The sequence below is a fragment of the Phasianus colchicus genome, chromosome 12, assembly GCF_987193195.1.
Source record: "Phasianus colchicus chromosome 12, bPhaCol1.hap1.1, whole genome shotgun sequence".
In the NCBI taxonomy this organism is placed as follows: Eukaryota; Metazoa; Chordata; class Aves; order Galliformes; family Phasianidae; genus Phasianus; species Phasianus colchicus.
The window spans coordinates 16509726-16532953 of record NC_143447.1 but is presented as its reverse complement, the minus strand read 5'-3'; positions in this window follow the sequence as shown (position 1 = coordinate 16532953).

The following is a 23228-nucleotide window of genomic DNA, read 5'->3' as shown; positions in this document are numbered from 1 at the left end:
ATCACATAGGTGTTGCAGCTGAATTAATGCATTGTATAACTTCTATCCCAAGGCTTAGCCAGAAGCTCTGTTTTTGGACATCCTCTTCTCTACACCGAAGTTAAAAGTAGGAAGTGGTGGTATTCAGGAACTGAGCAGTAGCTCTTCATCATGTTCAGAATTTTCTTTCTAGCATTATCATCCTGCAAGGTGAAGAACATCATAAATTCTTGCCAAACAAATTTTATTCTGAAACTCACAGGATAGGGCCTGTTTAGTATGAGATCTGAAAACAGCCATTTAATGACTAAATAATAAGTAAATTCGATTCATTTTGGAGTCCGTCTCTAATGAGACTAGTTTGCAGTACCCCATACAGGGCCTAAGATGGAATTGTTTTTGGAAAAGATCTCTGCTCACAGAATGAAAGACTTCAGAGCTCACTTCAGAGACAAGATACCAATAGAGACATTATTAACATCACTGACATACACACAGAGGAAGCCAGAGGCTCAGAGCTCTGCCTCTGTGTGGTTAAAAATGTAAGCACTTAGCAGGGAACGAAAATTACACTGGCCCAAGGTCCAGGACTTGCCGTATTTAGTCTTGGAGTGGTTCCAAAATAAGCATTGCTAGACAAGATGATCAGTGAGAGAGCGAGATTCGAAATGTGATAACATCAGGATTGAGACTTTTGTTAGATACTGAGGCTGTAAACAGAACAGAGAATTTCTAAAGACGAGAATTCGCTCTCAGAGCTGATAGACCAGATGAACAACTCATGCAAATCTTATCCTGCTTTACTGCATCCTTCGGGTCAGCAGTACGAACATTCATTTAGGGAAAATGATGCGAATGAATTTCTGTTTTGGCTTTTTTGATTTCCACTGTAAATAGGCTATATTTCTTAATACCTACCTGTTTTAACTATCCCCTCATTCTTGAGTGTGGAGGTCATATATTTTATAGCTACATCAAACAGAATCAAAGTAAAGATACTGAATTTGAATGTGTTTGCATTAGTGAGTTGGAAGTGACTTTGTTTTGATGACTGGGACACAGATGCTTGTGGATTATCTTGCAATCATTTATGGTAACATAAATATACTGTGTTTTGAGAACATTGGTCTCCTCCCTCAGATGAGAGGGTCTGAAATACCAGTCTCTCCCTCTCTTCTTGAACCACGTTCTTTCTTGTAAGATGAAACATACAGCAAAAAAAGGGCTGAGAGTACTTCAGACCTAAAATAAGGACAACTCATAGATGAACAGGCATTCAGGCAGAAAAGGAAGATAAACCTGAGTTTCTGCACCCTGTAATTATGCAATGGAACCACTAACACCTATCTGATAATGAGACATTCTCTAATATTTCCTCCTTCTCCATTAAAAAAAAAAAAAAAAAGATGGAAATCATTTTAAATTGAGACTGTTCTCAAAAAAAATGTAACTTAAGACTGTCTGGAGCACATCTTCCAAACAGAACCCTGCTGAGGGTACAAATGGAGACACATGAATCCTAATGGGATTTTGGTGTGTTACAGAGTTCATCCTTACAAAATATCTCCAAAATTTCTGTTTTGTCACTTAGAGTAATGAGTTTCGAAAACCTAGATCATCTATTACAAATAAGTAGGGTACTCTCCACATTTTTATGCCCTTGGTTTAATGGCCTAGAGAATGTTTAAAAGAAATAAACAAGGCTATTCAGTACAGATGTTAAAAGATGTAGGAAACATGCAAAGGGTTAACATAATTAAATAGAAAGATATATGTTTTAACAGAGTTGTGCTTTAAAATTACTTCTCATTTATCCACTTACGAGGCATGTATGGAGGTAAAATGATCAGTGGTAATGTGCAACAGAAAGATATATACTTTTTTAATTGTAGCCAAGAGGAAAAAAACAGCATGGAATAACTTAATCGTTGCTAATTATAATATCACTGAGGTAATTACAATAGATTTTGATTGTCTCATTTTCACACCAGAGGAGGGCACAATACTGGCTTTTCTCTTAATACATATTTGTTTTTTAGAGAAGAGCTGACAATTACACTAATTGTAGTCACAGCATGAAACTTTGTTTTTAAAGAAAAATTTGTCTACATGTCACAGAGAATAAACTCATCCTTTCTGTTCTGTTAGGTGCAAATTAAAGACATATTAATTGCTTTGTTCACTGTAACAGTACAGAGATCTTCTCATGTAAGCACAACTAATTCTGTCAGAGCTGCATCACTTAAAGGCTGCAACTCCCAAAATGAATGTAGCTGAACAAACTAGCATTTCTTGGTAGTAAATACAGATTATTTGGAACATCTGGAGGTCAACAGTTGGCTTCTCTGCTGTGGGATCCACTCAGACAAAGTAGTAGGAACCAAGAAAACTGGATCAGACTCACAAGTCTAGTGGGGTGTAATCTTCTCCTATGTCATCTGGATTCTATCTGTTCCCAAATTCTATCAGAATTTTCTAATGACCAAATATTAGATGCTGCAGAGGCATATAGAAATGCAAGGGTACACAGTACCAGGCACATACAAGAAGGGGATATACCCATCTCTGATAGTGTTGTCATGTCATATGCACCATGAAGAACTACCAAAGAAAAACAGCCCTTCTAACTGACCCTATCAGAAGTCTGTACTTGATAAGAAGCACAGGCAATTTATCTTTGGTGATACTCTCATCCTCCTAAAAAAGATTAAGTTATAAGCTATAGTTTAGCCTTACCAACATACCCGTATTCCTTACAAAGTTTTGTTTATCATACTCTCTTATTTATATCAGCAATGCACTAAGCCTTCCATTATGTCTTTGAAGCTGGGGACTGGGTGGCAGTGCTCTGAGAAGACGATTTCAGTCCATTACACCTCATACTTGTTTAACCAAAGCTGTGATACTTGCTCTGCCAGCCTGAGTAGACTGCAAAGTAATACTGCTGATGAGCAAGAACAGGAATACGTTGCACATGCACAGACTCACTCTGCCAGCTCTATGTAACCACTTCTTGCCATCGAGAACTATGCTACTGAACACAACACAAAGATTGGTAGCTACAGACTGACAATTCAAGAGATGATGAAGAGTTCAAATCTATAAAATGGTGAGGTTTCTGCTTTTTTTTCTAAGAAGTTTGTTGTAAAAAAAAAAAAAAGACACAAGTCACAATCTTCGAAGTATGTGTTAAAAGACTTAACTGGACCAGAATTGTCAACCTACCACACAGCCAGGCCTCAAGGACCTAAAATATGGTCGTAAATGGTATTTTCAGTTTTCAAAGTCAAACAAGGAAGACAGTTTCCAACCAGCAGAAGCCTTACATTTTAATCTAACAACCCATATGAATTACGAAACACTAGCACATTTCTCTTTTCAAAAACAAAGGAAAAAAAAACCTTTTATCTTTTAATCAAGGCATCTAAAATATATATGACAAAGCCATTGCAAAGATATCCTGTTACACGGCTCCAAATGTGTGCTGCAGCAGTCATTTTCCAATTGCACAGGGCTCTCATACAAAAAAAGAAAGGTAGATTTTTTCTTTAAGAAACCTCTACCTGTATCACAGGAATTCATGTTTGATTTTTATATCTATGCTATATGCATATTTGCCACCGAAGGCAAGCTAAAAGCAAAGAGTAGCTACAGATTTTACATACCAAGTTAATTAGCAATTCTTACCAAACAGAGTGTATCTTTTCTTCTCAGGGTTCAGCTTAGTCTCGATTAGACATATTTACGGGAAAAGTCAATGGATAAGACATTAGAGGCCAACCTCAAAGTCAGAATAAAGCAACCATAGACCTTAGAGAAGTGCTTTATTAGCCAAGAATTGGTTGGTTATTGATCTCGGTCTATGTCTCTGGTCACAATAGCACTTACCCTAATTTTTCTAGTGTAAATATAAGTAAATTTGAATGGGTGTTGTTGAAAACAATCTGTAAATCTACATTTTGTGGTTTATGTTGTAATTGTAGTTACGGGAAGGTTCAATATCTGGAGCATGGTAAGGAGACAAGGCTGTGGCATGGCAACCTCATCTCTGCAAATATGTCCTGAAGCACTTTCTCAGAGGTTATTAAAATGACTGGAGCTATCACTCAGCTTAGAAGCAGAGAAACCACATGGGTACTCATAAGAAAGGAACTTTGAAAAAAACATTGTAAAGAGAAACGTTACACATTTAACTTCAGCTTTTCTTTTCACTGAGGTCAACCAGATAATTAAGAAAAACAGATATGCACAGTTTCTTTACTTTTCTGCAGACAAACATTAATAAATTACTGCTTGCCTCAGCACTACCTGCTCTCATTGCTATATTGTACCTTTTTTATTTAATTTCATCTTTAAGATTTATTTTAAGATCACTTTCAATTTACTTCATGGCCTACTGCATGAGACCTCTCTCCTATTTGTCCTACTGGGAACACCTGTCTTTATAATATTGCTATAGGGTTAATGAGGGTTAATGGCTATTGTATTTCGAATTGATACTAGCAAGCAAATTTCAAGTGGAAATAGCAAAAAACGTAATAGCTGTGTCTGCTGTAGAACTTGTCTCATTTAAATTAACATTGAATGGACTATAACCTTGCATTGCCTAAAAAATGGCAGGCATATTGCAGTATGCATCTGGAATTGCCACTGTTGCTAAGTGTTATTTCCTTCCAAACTTACATTCATTCCTCAGCATCAGTAATGTTTTTATTCACTTCACACATACTAGGAGGGAGGCAAAAGACTGTTCCTCTGCCCGCAGTTTAGCATACCAGAGAAAGCCAAATAAAAAAGGGCAATGGAGCTTTAACTGTGTTATTTCAGCACCCTGACAGCAGAGAAGGGGAAATACTCTCCAGCTCTGGAGCTGACCTGCAACATCCCTTCTCCTTGGAGCAAGAGAGATGTGCAACCAAAATCAGAAGTGTGAGTCTACTCCTTATTTAAAACATGAACAGAAGCAACAAATTACCACTCCACTGAACACCACCACTACTCAGCTGGTCTGGATAAAACTAAATCCTGTCTGAAATAGCTCTGTTTTCTAAATCAATTCTATCTGTCTAGTTGACATATATGTCACATCCTAATCAGCTCAGTGGTCTGTTTTCTGTTTTCTTGCTATCCTTTCTCCAGTGACTTGATAATTTCCATCCTACCCATGACTGTGATGTTCCACAGAAAGTTCTATTTAGCTGGATGCTGGATGTGAAGGAGACAGGGTTTGGTTTTCCCAGCAGTTAGCAGTGGGACCTGAAACCCGCCTTTACTTCAGTGAAAACATTATGCTCTTCCTGAATTCAATTCAAAATTCGTTGGCACTGCTTAAGTGTTGTCCTGCCAAGGTCATCTGTCTCAAATACAACTACAAATTAAAAGGTTTTTTTTACAGGTGATCTGATATTATATTGATGAGCAATGGAGAGACCACCCAGACAATGTCACACTAGTGCCAGAAAAGAACCAGAAGCCAGCCTGCTTTCCATACTAAATACGGAACAGTCTTATTCCCACCTGCTTCCACATAAATGTACTAGAAACCACCAGCAGTGGCTGAAGTGGCCTAGACTTGTACATGTATCATACTTACATCACCGTACAAAAGAAATACTGGCTTAACTTTACAAAATCTTACAGAAGTTATGCAACGTTATCACTATTCTTTTCATTCATTTGTTCATTTCTGTGAATCAGCTCTTCATTCCTCATCAACAGGCTATGCAGAATTTTAGACTCTGTAATGAAAAGCTGTCGCAATCCAGGATATACAAGTGCAATTCCAACATTGTGTTTGTTTGTTTAAAAAAAAAAAAAAAAAGCAACATAATGTGGGGACTACACATTAAACAATTCTCAAGGCCTTTCTAATTAAGCACTTTCTTCTGCATTTCCTTGTTATGAATGCTTCGATGTAAGAGCTGGTTAAAGAGATTCCCACCCCATTCTCCCTCTGCTCCCATTTGTCATGCTCCCCACTAAGCCCCTTACTAATGCTAAAGGAATCTTTCATAAAACGTCATTTGAAAAAAAAACAAAAACAAACAAAAAAATAACCAATGAAGAGATCATTTCACAAATCTGTACTGTGCATTGGTCCCAAAAGATCTAAATTTACCCAGATAAGAACAGTGATTTATACCAGCTTTGCCATCAAAGGATTTGCAATGTGGAACCACACCTTACACAAATTTAGAGCTGAAGTAATTAGCAGCTGTTGTGGAGCTCAGCTAAAACACTTTGTAACTTCATTGATCATCATTATTATTGTTCCTCTGTATCTTCTAGTGTAGTGAAAAACCATCTGGTCTTGAGCATTGTTAATGCCAGTGAAACCAAGAGGAGTGAAGGGGGCTTAATATCTCACAAATGGGGCTGTTAGTATCCAGAGTATGCTACTACATTGCGTCACTAGTGCATGTTGTTGACAAGTCACAAAATAGTATTTATATTTATTCATGCAATGCAAAGGCAGAACTCCTTCTCTGTCTGCATCTCTAATGACTGCTAGGAGACTATGGATGAGAATAATCACAAAACCTGAATGGAGATAATAAAACCAATAGTGTTCAAGTGCTGAAACAAAGAGAATCCCCAGTGGGGCAGTGATCTTCTGAATGACTCAAGTAGTTCTGCACAAGCCTTTGAATTTCACTTTGACGTTTAAATGAAGAAAGGGAGAGAAAAGCACAGACCAATTTCATTGATTGGTGTAACTCAGGAATCTAACATAAAAGCATTGGGATGACTCACAATACATACAACATCTGAAACCAAACTCCATTCTCCTCTATTCCCATTTCATTAAAATAACCTCCTATTTTCTTCTGTTATAACACTGTATAAATCATGTGTATTCTGGTTTGAAAAATTCCATGCAGGGGGTGCAAAAAGAGCTTGCTTTATTGCATTTCATTCCAGAGGGGAGCTACAGTGTATAATGCACCTTAAAAAAAAAAAAAAAAAAAAGTGTTTTCAGCTGAGAATTTGCCATGATTAGATTTTTAAAAGCTCATAAACACAGCTGCCTCCTCCTAAAAAAACCCAAAAATTCGGCCAAAATGTACCATCAGAAGTGAGGCATGTATAGGGCACAGGAGAGGCTGAGAACATCTGACCCACGGGCTGCAGTGCGAAGCCTCGTGAGGCAGTTCTGCACGTTACCCACAGCCATGTTCCAGCAAGCCATGCAAGTACAGAAAAGTAATTTCTGAGCTGATGATCCATTTGAAAGCGAGTGCGCTGCTTTACCTTAAGGAAGATCCAGATCATGAAACCGTTGCAGCAATTATCTTTGTTTTATTTTTTAACTGGTAACCTTCGCCATTAGAATTAATGCCAGTGTAAAGTCGAAACTGTACAATTAATACAGCTCTAATTGATGCTGTAAGTAGACAAAATCTCACTATGAATACAATCAATTCTGTGCAGATCCTGTTGCTTATTGACTATTCGGTTCACTGAGGATAGTGCTTTTTAGCATCATTTTTATTATTTTTCAGCAGTGATGCCACCATATAGGTCTGTGGCCTGAGGGTATTTGGCCATTTCACTTAGATTTCCTATGGCTTTCCCAACATGCAGCGCCAAGATAGGAGGATGCTGTTAGTGCACAGTCCCCTTGGGTAGCTAGTTATGAAACTTGAATTGCTGCACTTAAGCAAGACCATCAGAATGGTTGGCCTCCTAGACACCATGGCTCCGGTTCCATCTACAGAACTTTAAGTGCCACTTGCTAAAAGTATGGAGAAAAAAAAAAAAAACAAACATATCCTGTCTTTGTGTATAGAAAACATTACTTTAATGTTCTGTAAGAGCATCTGTAGGCAGGGCTAGGACAAACAGGAGCATTTTTCAGTCAAGAGCCTATTTTTTACACTTGTATGAAAAGTGATCAATTTTACAGATGGACCGACTGAATTTTAAAATTTGTTGTAAAAGCTTGTCTGCAACTTAGCTCATCTCTGCAAATGAAATTACTTCAGGGTATTTTTAATGTTTAAAATATTTTAGAGAAATCAATAGTCTGCAAGTGATTTCTCTTTGCTAAGATGTACCTCTATAATTGTGCAAAGTTTGCTGCTGATCCTGCTGCCCAAGAAGCTGACAGAATGCAGAAGGGAAAAGGAAAGCAGGAATCCCTACCACACTTCTCCTGAAGGCCTGTTGTTGTTGAGCAAGCCCCGAGAATACCTCAGCATGTCCACTGCACCAAACCTCACGGAAAACAGTGATCTCTTAAACTTGCATCGGAATTGTGTAACAGTAACTGGGACAAAGGATTTCTGTTGGTTTCTTGAATTATATCGCTAAAGAGGATGGAACACACTTTGAGTGTAATCTGATCAAAATGCACCAGTACAAACCAGCATTCTTCATCTTGAGTTCTTCCTTCCTTAAGAAAAGCATCAAACTATTTTAAGCCCTCCTAACAACTCAAGGAAATGTTCAGAGGTGGCAGGACCTTAGCAGATGTCTTCAGCTGAGCATACCCCAGAAACATGGGGTTGGGAAACCACAAGAATGGGCTCACTCTTGAAATTTCCCACTCTTGAAATTATTACTGAAACTTCAGAAGGTACAATAAAAACAATCGCAGCTCTTACTATGATGGATAAATATATGGTACTCGTCACTATAGCATCTGGCTGCCTGTACTGAAATCTGAATTGTCCTAACGAGACTGAAAATAAACCAGCCTTCCTGATACTGGCTGCAGGGAGAACAAGTTCTTAGAGCTCAACTGATGATTAGATTCACATTTAAGTGTATATACACTGGGAGTCAATTTCAAAGGCGTAGTCTTGCTAATGAGATTGCCCTGCTTCCAGCATCTGCAAAGCTGTACCCTCAGGAAGCAAGCAGTGGCTTTCCAGATGAGCATAGGTTACCTGGTGGAATGGAAACGGTCTAAGGCTCTTATGAAAGTGTCAGGCAATCATTAATAACCACGAGCACTCATGCTCATCGTCTAAAAGACGATGCCTTCAGCAGAAAACAGACTTCTTGTGTTCTGGGCTACTGCTGAGGCAAAGGCAAGTATTAGCAAGTGACTCAACTAAGCTACTATTATCTCTTCTGCATGTTTAAAATATTCTCTTGAAGAACTGAGGTTGTCAGTGCTGCTGATATGTCTGATTGTGATATGGCTGCAGAGTAACAAGATATTTGGTGTTTATTATCCACATGTTTATTTGTTTTTTTTAAATCACTATCGCTGTGCACTACGCTTAGCAGACATAACTGGTTGTCCTAAGTCTTCATTAATTGAAAGAATCCTTAAGCATACAACTTTGGCTTTCTACCCCATAGCAACAACAGGAGCACTTCAGCAAGCAGAAAGTATCTGTTTTAGTCAGCCTTCTCAGATCTTGTCCCCCTTCTTTAGTTCCATTTTTCAACTCTTCCATGATCTAGTTAACCAACTTGCTAACATATCTTCAATTAGCACATGCTTAATTAACAACATTATTTATTAATGTCTGTGGACCTATTAGTTTTAACATTTTCATTACTCATATATATGTAACTTTGACAAAATGCATCCATGGAACATATTAGAAGTTGACAGTGCCTTTTACGATCTTCTGCCTCTGAACAATAAGCTGATAATCAGAAAGAATGAATCTTTTGGAGCCATGCAAGTGTGTGTGCACACTGTAAGAGCTAGACAACTTAAGGACACAAAGTCAGATCTTCAGCTGGTACAAATCAACGCAGTCCACTCATTTACACTGGCTAAGGATTTGACCCTTAAAATCTTTTCCTGACATGTTTGATAAAGAAAGAACATTACATTTCACTTTATAATTGGACCTTATAGTTAAAAATAGCCAGATTCTTTCCTGATTAAAGAGACAGGAAGATATAAACCAGATTTATTGTCTATTAGATTTTATGTTCCATTTTCTCTTGTCACAAGAGAAGTAATTTTGTGTATATATCCTGTCCAGCACAAAATCATTTGTTGCCTCAAATACACTAATTCAAGCATACATGCATAGATCCATATCAATAAGCCACACCTCCCCCATTCATATAGCTATGGCTCCCATCCAACGTGTTCCTATTCTTTGGATTTGCACTGTTCTGAAGTTCCGTCTGAAGTGATCTCCATTCTTTCCCAACAAAGTCATAACCCAACCATAAAATATTTGGGGATTTTAACCATTAGAATTGGTTAAAATAATTAATAGCAGCATATTATTTGAAGTAATTTTAAAAAAGAATTGCTTTCATTAATATCCAAAGATGTATTTTCTTTTCTTTTCTTGGGATAAAAATTCCATTTTTAGTGCACATGAGGACGAATCCCATCCAGCTTTATAAATAATGACAGACAGAGCGAATTGCCAGTTGGTCTTAACAAACATGTTCTGAAATACATTGCCCCACTACTCACTCAGCCCTCAGTGTAAGTGCTAAGCAGTGGCAGGCAGCAACAGCCTTGCCTAGCAATCTCCGTAATTAAACATTCAAACACAGACACGCATTCTGCAAATGGGCCCCCCAACTTCCCTTTTTTGAACACTTTCTTCAGAAGGAAATCTCACACAGCTGTTGTAAGAACACTACATGGCATCTGCAAAATGTCTATTGTACAGACCAGGGTGAGAAAACAGCCTCAAACACCAACAAGCTGGATCTGACCACTAATTGAAGCCATTGTTTAGGAAAATTACTCGCGTGTGGTCTAACAACTCATATGAAATCAGTGATTGCTGCAAATGAAAAAGCAGAATTAGATACCATCTCCCATCCCCCATCTCTCCCAGAAGGACTCATGCTAGAAACAAACATTTACCATCACATACAATACAGTGCTGGCTTACACTGTGTATTTTCTATGTTTTTTAACCGCATCAGATGCCAAACAAACTGAGTTACTGATATGGTCAACAAATACTAAATAGAATTTTTTTAGTCTGCAAGAAAACCAGAAATGTGTCCCTCGTTTCTGTTTTCCATCCAGTAGTTTTAAATAGAATAAGCCATTTCTAGCTTACTGCCTATCTTACACCTTATTTACACTGAATTTTTATCTCCCAGTGCATCTTATTTTTTGTTGGCATTCCCCACCATGCAGTTTACATGGTGATGAAGAAATAGCCTTGCAGGCATTGAAAAAGAGATACAACATGTTAAGACATAATTCCCTGCAGGGCATTCGAGGCTGAATTTGCTGTCACAATGAGTCCAAGCTTCCATAACTATCCGTGTTTTATGTGGATTTGAAACATAAAATTAGATTCATCTTAATCTTCTGAAACAGCAATCTTCCCATGAAAGCTGAGAGACAACAGCATATGAAAATGGTAAAAGAGAGAGAGAGGGCAGAATGAAGACAAGAACTGAATAATATGAGATGCCACACTCTTCTAGTAAAGGAAGTAAAGTTCCCTTATGGGTAATAATATATCATGAAAACTTCGCTGAAAGGGATTGAGTTCCTGCCAAATTTCTTGTTTACATACAAGTGATCTCTGCTGAGGCTTCTCAGCGAGCCAAGTATGCAAGAGCACTGAGGAAGCCAGCACTAGAATAGAAGTCACTACTGTTCAGAGGAACATTTGTGACACAGTGCATTTCGTAAGATCTGATTTATGGATATGGCCTCCATTCACCTAGACAGGGACACAGAGCATCAACCCAAGAGAGCTAAAGTTCAAAACAATAAATCTCAAGTTTCCTTGGTCAGTCCAAGAGCAAAGCTTAAGGAATATACTGCCCTAGTTTCCTGGGACCAGACTTTGCAGCTGGAGCAACTTCAAGGTTTTTTTTGTTGGATTTTTTGTGTTTTTTTTTCCTGAAATGCTTCCGATAGGTAGCTTGCTATACTGCTTTACTGCCTTTGGGTTACTCACAAAAAAATCTGTTTTTAAAAAAATGTTCTCCGGAGTCAAACACTGCTTTTTTCCTTTGTTCACATTTTAAATGCTGAGAAGAATATATTACTGCCTGCAACTAAGAGAAAGCACAGAACCTGAACGTGAGAGAAAAAAAAAAAAAACTGGTTTTGTTTGATGATTCAAACTGACAGAGGAAACACACAAATTGTAATCTTCCTAAAATAAGGTGGAATTAGAATGCAATTCTTTTTATATTTAATTTAAATCACATGAAGGTTCTTCTTTTACTGCCATTACTTCAGACTTTTGCCAGCATGAGTACACAGTTTTCACTGTCATCTCAGAATTAATTAAACAAATAGGAAAAAGTTTTCAAAGACTTTCGAATTCATTTATTTTCCTGTCTCATTCACCTGCCTCACTGCTATTAAAAAACACCAAATATTCTGCACTCGTAGTAATCAATTACTGACTTGCACTTTTCAATCATTCGTTGTTCTAGATTTTAAAAGAGAGAAGCACCAGGACATAACAACACAGACAGTAGGACACACTAAATAATAAGAATTTTCACAGCTATCAGGTTAGCTGGATTATACATCTTTTCAGCAATGCAGTCCTAAAAATCTGTCGGTTTTCACTGATTGATGGGCATCATGATTCTCGCATATATAAAATACACGCAACATATATTTCTACCTAATTAAGAACACTTCTGCCAAGTGTAATGTCTTATTTGGCCTCACTTATTTTCCTGCAAACAACGCAGATAAAGTTATTTTTCAAAGCTTTTTATACAGATAGGTAAATAAAAGGCACTTTAGTGCCAGAAAAGGCACTTCAGTTCTTGACTTTCAGTAGAAATAGCTTGTGTGGAATTGAAAATCAATGAAAATGTTTTGTTGATTGGATTCACTGAGCCTGATTCTGACCATATCCCCAGCGGTCCCAGATGAGGCTGCAGCGACAGGGACAAGATGTGAACATACAACACTTCTTGCCACGAGCCCACTCTCACTCCATATCTCTGACACAAAAGATTGCCATCTACTTGAGAATCCAATTCCTGCTCTCCTGGTGTGATACCTGCAGCAAATATTCATGCTCTCTACTGTGCTGTCCTATGTCCATTCCCTCAGGTAAGACCCTAGTAAATAACAGGCTTCCTGCAGAGGGACTGTGAGGTGACAACCCTTTTCCTGCTTCACCAGATGCATTCTTTCATTATTACTGAAGTTCTTGTACTGCAGTAACCCCTCAGACTCCACTACAGAAGTTATTTGGAGTGTCAGTAGCCACGTTCCTGAAACTATCTTACCTTCCTCCACTACAATCAATCAAGTCCTTATGAGGCAGTCACTGAGGGTCAGGGAGTCCTAGCTACCTCGTCTGCCACGTTTCTCACACAAATCCTCGAGCATAAGGGACAAGGAGAGACAATATGTTTCTCCATATCAAAGCTCTCAACTGTGAAATGGAGCTGATGAAAGCAGAAGCACAAAAAAAAAAAAAAAGTAATATTTTTAGAATAAGAAAATTAAAAATTAGCTCATTGACTAAATTAGGAATAATTGGTCAAGTACGTACTCATAAACACACTGCTGTAGGTAATAAGCTCTGCTGACTTTCTCCTAGCTATTGACTTGATGCTCTCTGTATGTAAGTTTTGCAACCTCACATCCAAAATGTTGATGAAACACAGGACTCTATTATTAGGTGCTGCTATGCTGAGACCCCAAAGAAAGTAAGGACTCAATTTAACTGTGTTTATCTTAGATCAAAATAGATGCACAGAAAGCGGCTGGCATAGGTATGTTGCAAGACCCTTTATCTACAAACTTCAACATATTGTTTTTAATATCATATTTCAGAGAATGAAATCGGTTACAAACATTGTCCTATGAGATTTCAACTTAGCTATAGGGGTAATACAGTACTACATTTCACTACGTTAAATTAAATTCAGAAAACTTTGTCCTCCAGTTTGTTTTCATGCTCTGGGAATAAAATAGAGACTATTTTATAGAGAACACTATATCATGGTACACATCTTTGCTGGAAGAAATCCAGATTCACTGAAGTAAATATGCTTTTTGATTCCTTTCTGTGTCTTTTCAACTCTGTGCTCCTACAGGATTTACCCTGAATTATTCAGACACATCTCAGTAAGATTTCTGTAATTAAAGACTTCTAACAAAATAGAATTTGCTCTATTCATATCCATTTGCTATTTGGAAATTGAAATTCAGTTATGAGCATTCAGCACTGTTATAGAAATCTGAAGTCCAGTACAGACCTTCAGCATGATTTCCTCTCCAAGGAGTATAAAATTCCATCTAAAGAACACCAAAGTCATAATACAGCTGTTCCACAAACTTATCTTGTTTTTCTTTTCTGTTTCCTGCTATGAGTCTGATGTAGCTAACAAGCACAGAGTTGGGGCTATTCTAGAGAACTTGAAACAACTTCATACTTCATTAACTACTTTCAGACACCCACAATTTTCACCAATAATTTCTCAGTTTGCCTGCTAATTCTTATTTCCGTTGCTTTCCACAGCCAACATAAATCCGTTTTCAAGTCTTCATCTTTTGGAGGCTTTTATTCAAACCTGAAAGGACATTTAACATCTTTATGAGATTTAAGGTGAAACTGGGCACTTTAAATACACAGACCATACAGAACGTAAGTTTTCATAAGCTTGTGTGGAAGAACTCATCAGATTTAAGCACAAGTTGCTTTTCGTTTGAGTGTTGTTCAGACAAGAATGGCAAAGTTAGGGTAACATTTACAGAAACGAATTGATGCATTTGATACAGCTCATTCCTTTGCTTTGTTAGTCAGTCTGATTGCTCTCTTTTTTTTCAGATATACATAGGAATAACTAGAGTAAGCGACCTCAGAAAAGAAACATTTAACCTTATCCCCGATGTAAACATCTCACTCTGATATTGCAATGTAGGTAAAGGAAAACATGGCAATTTACCAGAACAAGGTCAATACCACAATAAGGTAGATGTTTCCCCTTTAAGGTTAACTTCTAAGGGAATTAAAGCATTCCTCTCTGACACAAGTAACAAAATGGCACATGCTACAAAGGTGTGTCTTTAAAAATCAAGCATAGCAATCTCTGTAGTCCATCAGTTTTGAAAGAGAAGCGTGCACACAGTTGTAAACTGTTTTTAAAAGTACACTGTTTATATTGCAAATGAACTAAGTAATGAACCATGACTGTGTAAATGCTACTTTTCTCTCAGTGATACACTAACATGATTTAGTACACATATGACACATTTATGTGCATGCTTGTACATATGCCTAAAGGAAAAAGGCAAGTATACAGACAATAGACACAACAAAACGAAAACGAAAATCTAGATATTCTTCTATCAATATATTAGCAACCTTTATAATCACTGAAGAAACATGATGATCACTCTTGGAAAATGAGTGCAGTATGAATTGTTAGGACAGCACATGTGAGTTATAACCTAGCACATACTGAGGAAGCCTACTGCACAGAGAAATTACCAGTTAACATTCAACTTTTGCATTCCACATTTATGCAATTAATTAGAGAACACTTAACATTCTCTCTAACTTCAAGCTCTGCATGATCATGTTTGATCATGAGGGAATTTAAAATCATTTATGTAGCCAAGGTTTAAATACAAGAGGAAGCAGAGATGGTGATGACTAGAAAGAGAAGCATGAATATGTAAAGTGACAAACCAAGCTGAATGAATATCAAAAAGCCAATACAGACTTCACAAGAAAATTTGTCCATGGAAAGGTATAGCTGTATAAATAAATTGGGAAATTTTTACTTATACAGGAAATACGTAGAGGTATTGTTGTACATTAGGGGATTTTGCTGGTCCATCAGTTGCGTCAAACACAAGAAGTAAACAAATTCAGGTATATTAAATAAAATGTAACAGAGCACAGTACTGAATCCAGCACAGGGTTTGCACTGCATCTTTACGTACACCTCCCTGCTCTGAAATTTGGGAAGGAGTATTTGTATTCTTCCCCTTCTCTCTAGTACATACAAGGCAATGGTTAGAGCAACCACAGTAGCTGTAGTTTATCAGAATTTGTTGGCCAGCCACAAAGAATTTCTGATATCACTCTCGCTTTCCCCTCCAGTGTTTGTGGCATTATCCATTAGCTGTCTTCTCAGGATTATTTTCCCAGAACCTGACCTGAGGTCTTATTTCAGGGTGTACCTTGGGTAGACACAGCCAAATATCCATCGCCCCAGACCAAAATACCTCCTAGTAAATCAATTGATGTAGGTGAGTCACCTTGCAGCGATAGCCTTAAGCTTAGCAGAATACTTAGTAGGCTTAGTTACGAGATAAAGAAGGTCTTTAATATGCAAGTTCACTGTCCAGAGGGATCTGAGGGAGACATTTGAGACTATAGTTTAAAGACTGGTTATGAAGAGACTAATGAGAAGTCATTTGAAAGGTGCTCAGAACCCCACCTCCCCAAGAGTTCCAAATCACTTCAAATGAATATCTTTCTAATTGAGGTCCAACAGACATTGAGACATATATTCTTAACATTACTGCTGTATTGTACTCCTCACTTTTTGCATAGCACTTTTTGCAAAGAGTCCCCCCACTTTGGAGACTGCCTAGGATACAGACTCAGTCCTGGCATTCCCATCCACAGTCACTCACTCCAGGATAAACAGCCTTACCGCTCAGAAGGAAACTTTGGCAAACATCAAACAAGCTACATTTGGAAACATTACTGTAATGAATCTTTCTTCACTTCCCTAAATAAAGTAACAGGGAACAAATCCTCATCTAGGCTACGCTGAGGAAGTGATATCAATTTCCATTGGCCCAGACTGCTTGTAGTCAAATACGTCCATTTATTATCTGTGACAAGGTTGGAGATGTTAGACAAATGACTTTATTATTCTGCAAAAATACCAGCTTGTCATTAATATTAGCCTCTGTCTTTAAATTCAGAGATATAAGCAGCTTCTTCATCTTTCTAACTACATCATGCTATAATCCGATGTACCATATAAGGAGCTGTAATATTTAAGGTCTTTTAGCTAGTACCTCTACATCCTGATTATCCTTTAGAAATTAAATGCTTTCAATATACATTTGTAAGAGAGACTAACAATCTCCTGCCACTTGAAGAGTGAAGATGGTAAATGATGGCTGGATTTTTTTGTTGTTGTTTTGATGCTGCCAAGCAGGCTGATGACTTTATATTCTGTGTCCATGGCTCAATGACCCACAAATCTCCTTTGATATGCCAGGCAGGAGAGAGAACCAAGCTGAACGGATCAAGAGAAGAGTGAAAATGCTTCAGCAAGGGGCCCCCGATGAAGCCATCATGTGACAGAAATCCTAAGACTCTGTTACGAAGGGGAGAGGCGAGCGAGTGAGCGAGAGAAAAAGAAAAAAAAAATGGAATAAGGCATTGTGGTGGCACAAGCTGATAGAGACGTCAGAGACGCTTCAGTAATCTCACGACGCTTTGGCCCAGTGTGCGGGCAAATGAGGCCCATATTCAGCATGGCGTGACGGGTAGGACCACCCCGAAAAAGCTGCGAGGGGGCAGGCAGTTGGACAAATCAAAGCAGAAGAAAGTAATTTTCGATAAATTAAAGAAATCTCCATGGAAATTAGCATGAAACATTTTCTAATCTCCCGCTTTTCACTGCCGACAAGGGTCACTGGTTTAACTTCTCTCTCTTATTTTATTATTCCCCAGCCACATTCCTCTGCTTTTTTATATCCCTCAATTTTTACTACCTCTTTTTCTTCCAGTCCATCATTTTTAGCCTTTCTTATAGCTGCTTCTTAACCCTTTTAGGACTTCTCCCAGTAAATATTCTGGAGAATTAACTGATCCATTAGAGTTTAAAGGACGTACTCTGAAGCAGTTGCCTTTTCGAACCATTTGCAGTATTTTGTCTACCGAGAACGCCATCATTTTAACTGTGATCAAAGTCAAACATTCCTTTACTGCAAAACCTGAAAAAGGCTGCTTTACACAATCTCTTGTAGAGATAGTGAATGTGTGCTGACACTGCTAAATACCAGCTGCAAATGTAGTACTGGAGGTAACAGTGCTAAGTCACAGCATTGACTTATTTTGCTTTCTAACATATATTATTTTTAATATAAAATTCTCTTGCCCCTATTCTGTTCTTGTTAACATAAGATTAGCATCTCTTCTTTATCACCTTAGATCCAGAAAGTCCTTTTTGGAAGTTTACTTCAAATTAATCTGAATTAAGTATCCTAAATGCTGCCAATAGTTGAAAAGTAAACATGAAATTGCAATGAAGTTGTCTAGTGAAAAAAAATATTGCTGCTGTGCACAAGAAGGACATTGAGAGACCGGTACCTGTCTATGGTAACTTTGCAATTATAGGCATGAAATCTACAAAACTTCAGTGATCTATGATCCAAAGACATAAAGACAAAAACAAAAAAACAAGATGAATGGGATTAGAATGATTACTTTTTCAAAGAACACCAGTACAAATTCACTTCTGATAAAGTGTCACTTCTACACCATTGGCAAGGAGTCAAGGTCCAACCTCTCTTTTTAGATATTTATAGCACAGATATTTTATGTCATATAATAAATTCAGTTCTGTGGTCTCCAAAGAAAGTTGCATCTGAGATCTCCTTCAATAGAATAAATTTTGAAAGACATAGAAATACAGTGGTGTGTGAAAAGTTAAGTCTTGATTTTATGATAAATATTAATGTCAAACTTAATTAAGCCTTGCATTCTTTCTTTCTGCCACTTGTAGATGGTATTGGATCCGAGGATGAATCTTCTCAAGTTTCATAGTAGGTCACAGAAGTACATTCCCTGAAATGATTTCTATAAAAACTGGTCCAAATATGTCATTTGCTATCACTGAAGAAAGGAGCTCTATGTAGAATGATAACTGGTACGGTTTCTATCAGTTTTACTACTTGCACAAGCAGTGTGCTACATGTCTCTCATTTTCTTGAGCAAGACAGATGCCTCTGGTGTGAAAAATACAGATGTTGGAGCATGCAGCAGACAACTGTGGTTTATCAAAAATACACTACTGGCACTGACTGATGTCAGACTTAATCATTCAGCATCCTAGCGGGAGCGAGTGAATTATTGGGTCTTAGTCATGTGTGGTTTATGTTTAAAAAGTAGTACGTCATCTTGTTTCTTCTTTACAGGGCTTGGAAACTATTGAGCAGACAGCAATGCCTGGGGCTATAGGTAAGAAGCTGAACAGATCCTAGAAGTGAAGGTGCATGACAAGGGGTATAGACATGGACAAGTATCCATGCGTCTTCTGAAACAAATGTCTGTGAAGGGCAAAAAAAACCTACATTAGAAAGACTGTTTTGAAAGGGATTGGAGGGGAATGGAAGAGCCATGCTTATTTGATAAAAACATTTCCATATTTTATCTCAATAAAATATACACAACTTAATTTTGTGTTTAAATATATACACGGTTTAACAAACAGATTCTTAATTTATTCATTGTTTATCATATTTTAGATGATGATTAAACAACACTACACACACATGTGCACACAACCGTAGACAAGGCTGCTTTATGTCATGGAGATTTCACCTGTACACAGAAATTATTTCTATTCAAGCATTTATTTTGAGAACTATTTTGTCAGGTGCTATGCATTCTCAGTTAAGTTTGTCAAAAAGGCCCTTTATTTATTTTTTCAGTCCTCTGGAAGTTTTCCCTTTAGCCACAGTATTACAAGTTTCTGAGGAAATAGAAAATGAAGATGAGGTGTATCAAAACATGTTGAGATTATTCCCTGTTGCCCAGCGTGAGTCAAGTTCGTAACTGTTTTAACTAGAACAATTTTAAGTCATCAGAAAACTGTTACATGAAGGTATTATTCCAGGAAGGAAAAGAAGAAGGGTACTTTTCCTTTAAATTGTAAAATGGCTAGAAGAGACCAAGACAGCTGGGAAGTAATGTCTCTTGCAAACACCACGTCAGTTCTGAAGCTATTATTTATATGATCACAGACGAAGTCAAGTTTGACAAGTTATTGGAGCTCTTCCCATAAGTGAGATTTGCAGGATCGGGCCCTATCACTATATTACATAGGATGACAATGATCTGCTCACACCTTTAGCACAAAGGAAGAAATAAGAACTGGCTGTGTGACTCATTAGCAGTCACAGAGATGCAGCACGTTGCCCAGTCAGGCTTACACCATTACTGCCAAGTGCCTGTGATTACCCTCCAGGATCCAGAGAAAGGTGTCAGTTAGACCATAACAAGCAATGCCTCTATTGTGCATAGTTTTTTTAGATTTTTCCCATCAAGAAACACAATTTCAGCATTAATGTTAGCCAGCTATGGGAAGTCGGGCTGTCATCCAAAACTCATGTGATATACTTTTTTCTGAATAATATTTCTTGATGAACTTGTGATTAGGTAAACAGCATAATGCATAGAGGAAAAAGTGTATTAATCTGACTATTGCTTCTTCAATCCCATTAACGGTGGATTTAAGTTGCCAGAATCCATAAATACAACAGCTTCCCTTAAAAGCAGTAAAATAATTTTCCTGGATAAATGGAGACATTCGGGGGATCATTATTGGGAAACTGACATTATATTCAGCACAGAAATAGGTCTCCATACAAATGTGAAGTCAAGTCATTTAGCATTTATTTCAGCAGAAATGGTTTGCCTCCTAATTGAGGAGCTTTGGTCAGACCAAAAAAAAAAAAAAAAGAGGAAAAAAGAAAAAGAAAGAAAAACAATGAAAGAAAGAAGAATTATTATAATCTTCTAGCACTTTCTCTGAACTACTGTTGTTGTAATGTGCATTTCAGTGGTGCCTGAGACCACAAGCCACAGACTACAGGACCTTTGCTCTTTGCAGTGTCAGCTAATTCTACAAAGTCTTGAGCTCAGAAGATCACTAATAAGTTGATATCCGACAGCTGAGACTCTTTGCCCATCTCTAGTTCAAATCTGAATGTGAGACAAACAGAACCCTGGACAATCAGTGTGAATATCTGCCAATCTTATTTTGATAACCTTCCCACCAAGATGAAGCATCACTACAAGCATAAACATATAGAATAGAACCATATAATCATGGAACCCTTAGTGCTGGAAGAGACCTCTGAGGGCCATCCAGTCCAGCTCCCCTGCAATGAACAGAACACCACAGCTAGATCAGGTTGCCCAGGGCCTGATCCAGCCTTGTCTTAAAAGCCCCCAGCATCAACAGGGCATCAATACCAGGTAATCTGTTCCAGTGCCTCACCACCCTCACTGCAAAAGATATGCCACAGGCCCTCTATTTGGGTGCTGAAACCTATCCTCTAAAGGAAAATTAAAAGAAAATAAAACATACAGTTGGACGTAGTAATCCATTCGATCAGTCTGCAAGCAGCTCATTCACAAGCACATCAAAGAAGTGGCATTTGCCTTCAATATACAGACAGACAGTTTTACAGCACATAAGAAATCATCTAAACAAGTGTTTGCCTTTACTAGTGCAAAACTTTCTTCCTTTGCCCATTAATCAGGAACTGGAAAGAATGTCTTGCCTCCAAATGCTCTGAGAAATACATTATAATCTCCTGGGTCAAGAATTTATATTACAACTATCTATAGCATGAAATTGATATTTTAGAATATATCTGTCCATGCAGCTATATACATTTACTATTTTTCACTTACACTAACCATAGAATATGAACATAAAAACCTTTTCCAGTTTGAAAAGAGGAATAGGATGTCCATTTTAACTTCGGTATCTGGATAATGCTTGCAATGCTGGGTAGAGTACTTTCACTCTGTCTGACTTCTCATTCTATCACTCTAATAGCATCACCTCTATAAAGGTCCTTCATTGCCTTCTCTTGACTGGGATTTATCTAGACACATCTGGTAAGGTTTTCCAATTTGTAGGGATTATCACAGAAATATAAGAGACACAGTGGTGCAGAAGAGGGAGAACATAAAATACAAATGTGAAAGGGACCGAACCAATCAATTTTCCTTGGCACACAAACCACTCACATCTGTAACTCAGATTAACGATTAGGAAGAAGTATAATAATGCAGGGCTGACATCCTTCTGTTTGAACAGAAGGTTTCTCCACAACAAAGAAATTCAACTTTCAGCAGAAGGAAGTTACTCAAGGAAATTTGGGGAGCAGACACTCAGGGCTTTCAGGGAACCACCATACAGCAAGAGTAGTATAGCTTCTTATTACAGAAGGACCAGCACATCACAGATGGAAATAGTTGTATGTAGCAGCCTCAAGACTCATATTAATCAATCACTGACCTCATTCTTTCCCCCTCTCTCCTACAGCGATTGGACTTCCTCAGGAATATAGCACTCACGGATTGTCATGTGCCTACAAGTGCAGAGACCTTGCAAAGTACAATTTTTGCAGGTTTAAGAGAGGAGGAGGAGGAGGAGGATAGCACAGAGTGAAGGAGTGGAGGGAGAAAATCCGAAACCGAGAAAACTCAGAAAATTACTACGTTTTCTTTCAATCATTGCTTTGTCATCTAAATAACACTTGATTCAATATTTAAACTTTAAAATCTTCTCTAAATGTACAAAATATAATTATTTCCCTGAATTACAGTCTATTAAATGCCACAAGGAGGAAAAAAAATACAACAGCATACATTTATGATCATCTTTTTGACTTCTACAAAAAATAGCATGTTCATAGAATTTTCAAAATCAAGTTAATTTTCTGAACTGAATCGATTACAGAAGTGTGATTCTATTCTGTTACCTCAGTAATCAACACTAACCCCACTATGCAGTAGTTTTAAACCAGCCCATAACTGGCATGAGGATAAAAGTAAATAAACCCTACATGTAAGTACACTGCATCACTGTATGTGTAGATAATTAAACTATAATTATTTTATGTACTTATGTACTTGCAGGAAATTTTATTACTGTGGTGAAAGGTTACCTATACTACTCTTCTTTCCCGTTTTGACATCTTAAGAAGAAATTTAATATTCACATTCAGCACACAAATATCACTACCCAAAAGATGTCACCTTTCGGTTAACTGCAGAATACCAATACAGTCAGTTGGTAAACAGGCTCCAGAGAACACTTGCATGATAAGAGAATATTCATGTGAAAACAGTCTTTAAACTCCAAGTTTTCATTTATCTGGGTTTTGATCATTTCTGTACAAGTTATTGTTTCTCAGCAGTAATTTGGTACAGATGATGCGATCAGTTTTACAAACAGCTAAAGGAAAAACATTAAAATAGAGGGCATCAAAATAGAGTCGCTTCTTGGTTTGGCACTGTTCACAGCCATACACATTCACACAGATGTTTATCACAAAGGCTGTCCAAAGCTAGGCAAATGTTGTT